Genomic DNA, 12,433 nt, shown 5'->3' on the forward strand with positions numbered 1-12,433 from the left:
CTTTGTCCAAAAGGGATGAACGAGGACTTCAATCTATCATGCTTTTTGTAAAACTTTTATCTCACTAACTCTTTTAAATGAATGTCTACAAGTGTTGTAACAAAAACAAAAGGCCCTCCCACCACACCTGTCTCTTGATTGCCCTTAATCCAACTGGGTACTTGTTAATTGCATGTCTGCAGTTGATTCACTGTTAAACCCTGAAGAAGAAGAAGAAGTTGATTCACTGTGAGCATTGAGAATAGTCGGACGGCTGAAACGTCTGCTCTTGCTCCCAAAATTAAATGAATAAACTCCTTTGGGAAGACTTTGTTTAATTCATTTTTTTCAGTGTGCGCACTACTCCTCCTCTCTCTCTCTCTAGTAGTCTAGTAGTGAAATGAAGATTGCCTGAATGCAGTGAATGTGTGTAGTATAGTAATATAAAGACACCATGTCTGGAAGATACAGTGCTGGTCAATCAGTATTCCTGCTTACTCCACCACGAAGACAAAAGAACACTCCAAACAACTCAGTAAAGGTTATTGAAAAGCATAAGTGAGGTGATGGAAACAAAAAAATATTCAAGTCACTGAACATCCCCTGCGGAGTTCAGTGAAATCCATCATTAAGGAAGAAATATGGCAAATGTGCAAATCTGCCTATAGAGCAGGCTCTCACCACAAACTGAGTGGCCACCAAGGCACCTATGACAACTCTGAATACAACAACTTTTGCCGGAGTTCTTCACCAGTCAAAGCTTTATGAGTGTTATTAAATATTGACTATATTGATAAGTTCACCCAAAGCCATGTGGGAGACTCCAAGGTCAAATTGAAGAAGGTTCTTTGGTCTGATAAGACCAAAATTTAACTATATGGCCATCAGACAAGATTCATCGCTTTTTGAAAAGCTTCCCCAACACGGCTTCAATTTAAAAGCTTCCCCAATTTGGCTTCAATGGCTGGCTGTTAAAGCCAATGAATTGTTTCTGCCATATGTGCATTTTATTTGGAAAGACAGGAAAAGGCTGAAATATGTCATGACCAAGTGCAAACCGTTGAATAAGAGTCATGGGCTCAGCTCCTGCATCCTTAGCACCATACATAACCACAGGAGGACAGTGTTGAGCCACACAACTTTTAAATGTGTGTGTGTTTTGAGAGAGAGAGAGAGAGAGAGGGAGAGGGAGAGAAAGAGAGAGATGGGGATTGGTGGCTTAGAATGCTAATAAAAGCACAACACTAAGATAATTAAAGGAAGTTTGTTCTTGTGATCACAGATTAGATGTGATGTACAGAATGAACAGTGCCACAGCAAGGGCCTATTTTGTATAGATTGACTATATTGATAAGTTCACTCAAAGCCATGTGGGAGACTCCAAGGTCAAATTGAAGAAGGTTCTTTGGTCTGATAAGACCAAAATTTAACTATATGGCCATCAGACAAGATTCATCACTTTTGAAAAGCTTCCCCAACACGGCTTCAATTTAAAAGCTTCCCAATTTATTTCAATGGCTGGCTGTTAAAGCCAATTAATTGTTTCTGCCATATGTGCATTTTATTTGGAAAGACAGGAAAAGGCTGAAATATGTCATGACCAAGTGCAAACCGTTGAATAAGAGTCATGGGCTCAGCTCCTGCATCCTTAGCACCATACATAACCACAGGAGGACAGTGTTGAGCCACACAACTTTTAAATGTGTGTGTGTTTTGAGAGAGAGAGAGAGAGAGAGGGAGAGGGAGAGAAAGAGAGAGATGGGGATTGGTGGCTTAGAATGCTAATAAAAGCACAACACTAAGATAATTAAAGGAAGTTTGTTGCGCGATCACAGATTACATGTGATGTACAGAATGAACAGTGCCACAGCAAGGGCCTATTTTGTATAGATGCCTACCTATATGCCTTATCATGACTGACATTTGTTAAGTGTTACATCTCCTCAACAAAAATGTTTTATGTGTATCACATACAGGTACACCCCCTCACTCACACACACCATTACACCATAACCCCCCTCAAACACACATGCACACCAGTACACCCCCCCCCAAACACACACACCATACCCACACACCCTATTACTCCCCCCCTTACTCCCCCACTCAATTGACTATGTGCTGTTTGGTTTCACTAAAAGCCATTGGGTTAAATGGGAGACCAAAGGTCAAATGAAAAAAAGTATATATCTTTGGTCTGATTTTAAGACCAAAATTTAACAAAAATATATGGCCATCAGACAAGATTGAACTTGAATTTGAACTTTTTTGAAAAGATTTCCAAACCAGTTGGGACACTGTAAATGTAAAAACAGAATGTGATCATATACAAATCACATAAACCCATATTTAGCTACAAAAAGAACATGTACCACTGTTTTGCTTTGTTAAAATTTGGGACCTGAGTAGACCAATTGCTGGACTTTTGACTTTTGAGCCATATGTGTTTTTTTTTATTTGCAAGAAGATCTGGACAGCAGGCAGACCATCACCTGGATTCTTCTACTTTTCTACTATGTAGCCATGCTGTTGTAATATTTGGCATTGTTTTCCTGAAATATTCAAACCAAGTGCAAAAAAAGACATAGGCTGGATGGGCTCAGCTGTTGCTAATCCATGTATAATTTAGCATTTAATTGTGCCTCTCCAGATGCAAGCCATAGGCCTATACAGCAGGGGAAATAAGTATGGAACACAAATCGCAAATTGTTTTTTAGTAAGTATACTTCAAGTGAACCTATTTGCATGACATTTACACCATTTGTATTAACTCAGGTAATCCATACATATAAGACATCTAAACATAATCTTGCATAAGTAGAGTTATACACTGTAAATAAACAAATATGTACCTCCATACCATAGATACATGCTGGCTTTTGAACTGTGCATTAATAACGTAAATAATAATTAAAGTTGGATGGTACCTCTCCTCTTTAGCTCGGAGAATGCGAAGTCCATTTCCAAAAATAATTACAATTTTTGAGCCCAGATAAGATGGAAGCATGTCTGGATCATGTCTAAGGTCTCTTCTTTGCATGGTAGAGTTTTAACCAGCGTTCATGGATGGAGTGTCAAACTGTGTTCATAGACAAAGTTAACAGAATTTTTCCTTGTGTTTTCAACCTTTTGTTGAACCCGTCCCAACCTTTTTGAGATGTGTTAAATAAAAATGTCAGAATCAAAATCAGAATCATTTATTGCCAAGGTTATTTTTTCCATAAAAAAAAACAAGGAATTTGACTTGGTAAAATGAGCCCAATAAGCATAAACCTTTATTAAATGAATACAGTTAGTCAGTTTCAACATTGTATGTGTTTTCTATGTTCTTTTTGCAACTAAATGGGTTTGCGTGATTTGCGGATGATCACATTCTGTTTTTATTAGAATTTTCCACAGCGTCCCAACATCTTTGGAAATGTATTCTAATTGGTATTATTACAGTTGCAAAAAAGGATTAGGCCTTAAGTGTTTGCCAGCACTTTTCACAATGTTAAGCTTAATGAATAACTAGATGTACCGCAGAGCGGTACAAAATATGACCGCCGCCCAGTCCAGCACATTTTTTCCACAAAAATAAATCACGCTGAAAGGCCTATATGATTCTAACTGTCTCACTAAATTGCATTATCCACACTCAATTCTCACTGGTATCTGCTACACAACAAGTACCAAAACATGATTAGTTCATAGATTTCACATGTAAAATTCATTTTATACAACCCCACCCCCATCTTGCCTGTTCATAATTCTGAGAAATTCTTGAATATGTGTCATACGTATGATTACTGTGAATGTATGTGTGTGCGTGTATATCTGCTTATGCACATGTGTGCACATGGAATGGGTTAACATGACCCCTGGAGGCAAACATACAGAAAATATTGGTCATCCTAGGCCCTACGGTTCTCAAGATATTCACAGAAAACTGTGTCTGCCCTACCCTCCTTTCGGGGGGTCCAGTCCAGCGGGGGGGCTACAGATCAAAAACAAAAAACGATGGTTCCATGCTATCCATGTGGGGTTACATGCCCACCAAGTTTCGGTTTTCCCCGGTCTTTCAGTGTCCGGGAATCCTTGTTGGTGTTGGTCACTAAATGTACACATAAATCATTTTATTGTAAGGCCCCCATGAACGAAAGTTCACAAAACTTGGCATGCATTCGGAAGGTGTCATAATGATCCTACACTTTCAATTTCGTGCAGTTTTGACCATGTCAGCCAGAGATATTGTGATGAAAACAACTAATTTTTTGCTTTTTAATTTTAACTAGGGTGGCGCTATACATGAAAAAAATGCGATGGGTTGACAAAGACCAACATACAAAAAAAAAAGGTGGACCTCCTAGGCCCCACGGTTCTCGAGATATTCACAGAAAACTGTCTCCGGCCACCTACAGGCCAGTTGGTGTATAGTAACATAAATTAATTTATTGTGTGGCCCCCATGAATGGAATTCCACGAAACTTGGCGTGCATTCAGAGGGGTGTCATAATGATCCTACACTTCCAATTTCGTGCAGTTTTGACTATGTTAGGTCACAGATACCTGCGATTACAACACCTCATTTTTACTTTTTTGTGTTTAACTAGGTGGCGCTGTAAAACTGTGTCTGCCTACCCTCCTTTCGGGGGGTGCAGTCCAGCGGGGGGGCTACAGATCAAAACGAAAAACGATGGTTCCATGCTATCCATATGGGGTTACATGCCCACCAAGTTTCGTCTACTCCGGTCTTTCAGTGTGTCCCGGAATTTGGACGGAAATTTGGAAAAAAAAAAAAATCTCACTAAACCTATATACCTTACCTTTTGCTTGGCGGTCATAATTAGATTGACATATAAATCTCCAGGTGACAGGGGGTGTGAAAGAAATTGTCTTGAAAAAGGAGCAGTGTTTTTTTTTGTGAACTGTGCTTTTGTCGACTCTGTCGATTTGATTCGACTTCTTGATCTCTGTTGTGATGGAAATGAAACTGTAAGAAAAGAAAGTTAACTGCTACAGTTTCCAGTAAGCTGTCTAGCCCAGATGACCTGAACAGACATGTTCAACCCAAAGCTGGTATGTTTTTTTTCAAAGAATACAGTGGTAGACTCTACTTGCATTGCATACATTCATATTGAACAGTAGAATAGAGATAAACTTTTTTTTATCGGTCTATATTATAAACGGCCCGGGTAACACCGTTACTTAGGAACAGGGATGTAGTGGAGGCTATAAACGCAAGTAAACACAGTTTATCCACCTCTTCTGAAATTTCAGAAATAGAGTTTATCCACCTCTTATTACAGTTTATCCAACTCTCAAAAGAATTTATTCACCAACTGCAACTTTTAACATTTAAAAATCATACTGTTTTATCCACATTCACAATATGTACACTCATCAACACTCTAGGAACCATGTAATACCACTGGTACTGTTATTAACATTGGACAATAACTTCCACCATCATCAAACATGTTCTGAATGCCTTTTTAAAAAATCCAATACCGCATGGTGCAGTCCACCTTACCGTGATCACAGAATTCATAGTTTACCCACCTCTTATTTTAAGAACACTTCTCTCAACCCTACTCAACCCTGTCTCATTCCCTTTCCTATCCAAAGGTATTGAACGAGAGGTCCAATACCAAACAGGTATCCAGGGCTGCCAACTTTTCAAAAAACCTTGGAGTGAGATTTGGTGGGGCCAACCAAAATTTTGTTGCGGAAATTTTTGTTTGGCTCGTTCAGCATTATACCGTACAGTAAAAAAAAAGTACATTGGTTCTCAGGTGTAGGGACCAGGGTCCCAGAGTTAAATTAACATTGGTATCAAAGGGATCTAGCCTAATGCTAGGACCATGGGTGATGGAGGCATTCTGAAAGTGGGTGGGACATTTCAGTGGGGGTTATGGGGGTCCTCCCCCAGAAATTTTTTTTTGGACTAGATGCAATTTCCTGAATTCTGGTACATTTTACCAGGTTATTTAGATACTTCTATATAACAAAATAAAGCCAGCCTACGAAATTAATAAAAAGTAAATCATGCATAATTTAAAAATAACTCAATATATAGGCTACTTGGCTACATAATAAGGTTTCCATTACAGCACTGCGGATCGTTCAATGAACGCATGAAAGCGGATAAAGTAAATTAAATATCAAACTAAAGCTTAAAAATGTCATGCTTTTGAAGGCCTACCATTGTGCAGTCTAGCTGTGGTTAGTGACGCGGATGCTGTTAATGGGGAGTTTTACATAAACCTATAGGTTATTATTTATTTGGCGTACAAACAGCACTGGTATTTAGACGGCAATAGTGGGGGGTCCAAACTAACAATTTTAAAAAGTGGGTGGGTGTTTTGTAAGAATTTAAGAAATGTTTGTATATTTTAACTTTTAAATGCATCAATCTGGTAGCCTAGAAATCTAGACGCATCCCTAGCGGCAGCAAATTAATTTGCTCAGCCTGTACGCCTAGTATCAAACCATAGGGATTTCTATTGGCTGACGCCGTGGGCGCCATCCAATCACAGCTCTATTTTGCTAGAGAGTCTTAAGGCGGGCTTAACAGGATAACAACAGTCCTCGCGACGGTGAACAACAAGGAAGGTGGCTATGGCTTAACTAAGAGCGGTTGTTTGAATCGGCGTTGGCGTCAACTTTGGAGGAGTTGGAGTTGTGCTTTTCTTTGAAAGTTGAGCAACACAATGCACTTAAGTCATTCCTTCGAAGAAGGATGTATTTGCCGTTTTGCCCGACCGGATAATGGATATGGTCGTAGGCCTATTGCATGCCTAGGCAGTTTGAAAGACAATTCTCTGCCCGCCCCTTGGATTAAGCAAGGTGAATGGTTCGATTCCAGACTATACATTTAAATGATATAGGATGGCCCGCCAGGCTATCAATCTGGTGCACTTTTAAAAATAAATTCAGAGGTCAGACTTGCTTATTTTTTATGGAAATATTTGTGCTGTAGCCTAAGCTATTTTGCACTTCAGAATTATAACCATGCATACACAGGTGGAATAGTTATGGTGATATTGCAATAAGTTCACAACCACAAAACATATGGTACATTTCACAGTTCAGAAATGTTCAGCACTCCATGAAATTATGCAGAAGTGGTCACCTGTGTTTTTCAGCTAGTTCATTTAAGATAATATATTGGTCATTGTAATGGCCATAGCCTACAGGCTATTCCTTTTTCAGGATGTACCCATATCTGCATGATGTGAATGTTTGCATATGGCTTATGTCAGGCTTTATATCAATATTTGTGTCTCCTTATTTGATTTTCTTTATATTTTTGCATTAATGTCACTAGAAAGCATGGCAATATAAATATATTCATTTATCTGTGTAAGTGGGATTGGCTGGAACCTGACAATATAAGAACCATGATAGTGGGATAATCTACTGAGCAATTTACAAAAATGTATGTAGGCCTACTGACAAATAGGTTACATTAGAATACATTATAATTTAAGCCCCAATGAGGCTATGTAGAAATGTGTTGCAATTTCAAAAAACAGAGGCATGCTTTATATCCCTCGTATTTCAATACGGTTTGCTGTTTATTGTGATATTAGGTTTGCCACATGTTGTGTGAAGGGTTAGTGAGATATTAAACCGAGAGTAATGGGTGTGCACTGTGTGCAAAATGCAAATATGATTAGCCTAAATTGCAACGTCGGTTCACTGATAATTTTCGCGAACCATTTATCACAGCAACTTCTGCGCTAATATCATTGGAAAGCTTAGATTCCGCTCGTTCACATGATGTGTGATATCATGTATAGGTTTAGTTTAGTTGAACCTCATCTGCCAGGTATTTGACCTACCACGTTGACACTTCAGCGTGAAAAATACTCAAAGCATAGGCCTACTTGAAGCCGGGGGGAATGCGCCTGGGATGGCTTTTGAAGTAGCATCGCAAATGAGAGAAAATGTAGAAAATTCCACAGACAGGGGGAACCCTCTCACCGTCTCTGAAAGCATAACCGTGGCTCAACAGGTAGATCTATAGGCTAAACTCATTTTTCAGGCATCTGACCGACCGGGTTGACACTTCAGCGTGAGAAATCGTGGGTGTGGCGTGTGAGTGTGTGAAATTAATCAAATGTGTGTGTCTCACGGCCAATGCGTGAGAGTTGGCAGCTATGGGTATCTGAATTCCTTTCACAGAACAACCTTCTTGATCCAAACCAATCTGGGTTCAAGAGTGGCCACTCAGCCGAAACAGTTCTGCTGTCTGTAACAGAAGTCTTAAAGGAAGCCAGGTCGACCGCACAGTCATCAGTACTCATTCTGCTCGACTTATCGGCTGCCTTTGAAACGGTTAATCACCATATTCTTCTCTTTATACTCTCAAACATGGACATCTCCGGCTCTGCTCTCTCCTGGTTTGAATCAGGACGCTCGTTCAACACTTGGACAGCTCACTATCTCACCACAGGGGTCCCCCAGATCTCAGTGCTGGGCCCCCTTCTCTTTGCTATCTACACCACCTCTCTGGGACAGATTATCCGTTCGCACAGCTACCACTGCAGACGCCACACAGCTATATCTGTCCTTTCCACCTGAAGACCCCTTGGTCTTGGCACTGATCTTTGATTGCCTCTCAGGCATATCTACATGGATGAAGGCACACCACCTCCAGCTAAACCGAATTGCTGGTCCTCCCAGCTAAACATACATCATCACATCAACATCAAAATTGACTCCCTGTCTGTTGCACCTACCAGGGCAGCAAGGAATTTAGGAGTCATGCTCGACAACCAACTAACCTTCTCCGAACATGTTGCTTCGGACGCCCGTACCATTTCGCACTCTACAACATACGGAAAATCAGGACTTACATGAATCTAAATGCTACGCAACTCCTGGTACAGGTCATAGTCATCTCACGACATCTCATCCTCTTGACAGGTCTCCCAGCCTGCACAGTGAAACCCCTTCAAATGATCCAAAACGCGGCGGCGTGCCTGGTCTACAACCAACCCAAAAGGGCATATGCACTCAAACAGCACTCACTGATGCACTTGTTCTTATTGTACTCTACCTTTTAGATTGTTTTAAATTGTTCTAGAATTGTTGGGAGAATTGTTTTAAAAAGCTTTAAACTGTTTACCATGTTGTAAGTCGCTTTGGTTAAAAATGCTTCAGCCAAATGTAATGTAATGTAGCCTAATGTTATTTAATTATGATATTAATTTGCAGCAGTCAGATTTATGAAGATACCATCAAATTATCTGCAAGAATGTGATCACATATATTCTTTTTTCTAAAAAAAGAGAAATTTAGATTTAAATCCTCATTTAAACTTGGAGATCTGATACTTGCCTGTCTTCCACATCAAGCATACGTTTCTGTGAAATGTATTTGTTAATATTTTATATGTTCATATTTATATGTAATATTTGGGCTCCAATTAAGTAGGTCATGTCTCAGAGGATGTTGTTTATAAGGCCCAAGAGAGAGCCTCAGGGGAAAACTTTTCCTCTCCCTTTAATTTAGAGGTTTCTCAATAGCTGATGATGACTCCATTATAATTATAGTATACACTTTTGATCCTGTGAGGGAAATTATAATGACCCCAGTTTCCAGGTGATAATGAGAAGGGAGAGACACCTGTGGCTTATGCTATGGAAATTGACAATATAGTGACCTGCTGTTTTATGATAAACTAGCATGAGACTAGACTTCCCAAGAATCTCCATATGTCTGGGAAGGCCTGCAGCCTTTTCCCATCTATCCATTCATTTGCTTACTTTACATGACACGGTTTTCAGGAAAGGATGCATCTGAGACCCTCATGTGTGACTGCAGAGCTGATCTGCAGCTGTGATAAACTATGAATTTACTTTCCCTTTTCTGTTTTGGGACCTCACACAGGACAATAATTTGCTTCCTTCCTGTCAGTTCGTAGGCCTAAGCCAAGAAGGCTACATGGCTGTAAGGATCAGGAAGTTCATGTCATGGACACAGTGAAGAAGAGAAAGAGATTTGAAGATGTCACAAGAGATTTCCTGTCATGTGACTTTATAGTTATCAGTGAGGCTTGAGTTGGAATCTTGTAGGGAATTTCCAACGGCTCAAACAAACAACACATTGTTTACTGGTGTGTGTGTGTGTGTGTTTTTTTTTTTTCTGTGACTGATTGTGTCATCTATTAGTTTCCCTGAAAAGCGTTGACGCAGGAAATTGGTTTTATGGTATGTAAGAATGGGCCTCATCTACAAAGAGATTTCAGAGAGAACAGTGTGCACCGTGTCTTAGCAGTGTCTTAATGCAAATTGTGGTCAACAATATCCTATACTTTGCGTGCTTGTAGTCCTGCTTGGTTTATATAGTATACGAGATTTTCCATCCTCACGTGGACACGTCCCTTTGCACTAGCCCTAATGAAGTCAAGTAAGTCCTCACCACTTTCTTGGCAACTGTTGCACCAAAATTGACTATATGCAAAACTATACTATTGCTCTTTGTAACTCAATTGTGGTGTAGTACCATCTACTGAATCACTTCAATGCAAAAATCTAGTGCTTAATTGGTCACTGGTCTGTCACGGTTCAGACAGACGACCAGAGGACCACAATTGCGTCACACCAGAAAGTTTATTAAACTTAAGGGAAAAGGGAAGTAGGGAGTGAGTGAAGGCTCCAGGGGTTACTGGGAATAACCGGGATTCCGTCCAATGCGCTGGGTCTGTGTGCCCCCCAGTGGCAGCGATGCGTCCTATGACGACGGTGGTGGGTGGTCCGGAAGTCCTGGGGGGGGAACACAGACACAACGGGGCGGATGAAACAAGGCAGAAGTACAGTTCAAGGGAGATCCAAATTCGTAGTAGCAAGGCAGAAGGCTGGTCAGAGTTACCGGGATCGAAGAGTAGTCAGGAGTCGTTACGGCAGAAAGCAGGTCTGGTTCTCTGGGGCAGAAGAGTATCCAAGATTCAGGCAGGTCCAGGGTCACAAAACAAGAGTGAGCCAGAAGCGCGAGCAAACAGGTTCCGGGTGTGAGCTTTGCAGACGATCTGACAAAGGAGAGCTGAAAGACAGGGCTTTAAATACTGGGAGAGGTTAGTGGGTAATGCAGCGCAGCTGGCAGAGTAATTAGAGCAGAGCAGAGCAGGGACAGGTGGAGCTAGTTAGGCTGAGTAGAGAGAGTGGTGAGCAGAGTGGAAGATAGTGGAAACCAATTAAGGTGGTAACCCGGTGGAGTGAGAGGGCTCATGACATGGTCTGGATGAGAATGTTCAAAATTCATGAAGTATGACCAAAGTCTTTTTAGGCAAGTCCCTCCACTCGGCGGCCATATAGCAACGCTTTTTGGGCACTCATCGGGCATCCTCTTCAGCAGAAATGCGTGTGAGCAAGGCTTCACGACACCAATCTTGTTCCAGCGGTGAGTTCACAACACATGATTGGCAAGATGTCTTCACAACACACCATATGATTGGCTCAATGTATTTACATCACACCACATGATTGGCTCAATGTATTTACATGTCGACACTTTGCCGAGGAAGGGGTGGGATATGTGTAGACAACGGCCATATTGGCGTTACAAACTAACCCCATGCATTTCTATGGAGGATTTTTTGAGTGCTGTGTCTCCTCATTAGAAAGTCTCTGGTGTGACACATAGGAGCTTTAAAACATTCTTTGGAGGCATGCCAAATTTTTCGTCCATAGAGGGTGCTACAACCGATGCATTTCAATAGCCCAGGAACTGCTGAAGCTACAACTTTGAAATGGCCAATACACCAAATTCCGTGACATTTTATCCATAGACGGCACTGCAACTGATAACTGACATGTTAGTGGTAATATCTTTGACACACACACACACAGGCACACACACACACATGCACACATGCAGGCACATACACACATTCTCCATTCGCATATACACAGGCCCAGAAACAACACACAAACACACATGCACTTGCGTGTGTGCACACATAATTTCTCAGCAGTGAGAATATTAGGAAGAGAAAGAAAGTTGTTCTTCTCAAGAAAACCAAACTGCTAGTTCTGCACTGAAACAAGTTGGCTCATATAGGCCTGTGGCCCATTCCTGTGGCTCCTACTTCCTCCTTTTCCAAGTGGTTTCCACTTACCACCTTTCCTTCCAGGTCCACTGTTTGTTCATCAGTATAGCCTACCACTGCGCTGCAGGGACATCTGCAGAGGGTCACAGAGCATGTTTTGTGATTATGTGACTTTTCCAATGATGAGATCAATGTAAATACATCTCAGTATCTCGTTTTTTTGTATGTGCAGTATATGTTCCAACCCTCTACACACACACAAACTGTTATAACCCCACGTGCCCCCCTCAGGCCTCCTCCTGGCTGTGCATGGGCAGGTAGGGCCAGGTTAGGCTAAATAGATGAATGAGTGCAACTTGAGTAGGGCGTGGAGTAAGGGGCTCTCTTCTCAGTCCCGTTAGGCACTTTTCTTCTCTC

This window comes from Alosa alosa, chromosome 5, assembly GCF_017589495.1.
Source record: "Alosa alosa isolate M-15738 ecotype Scorff River chromosome 5, AALO_Geno_1.1, whole genome shotgun sequence".
Classification (NCBI taxonomy): Eukaryota; Metazoa; Chordata; class Actinopteri; order Clupeiformes; family Clupeidae; genus Alosa; species Alosa alosa.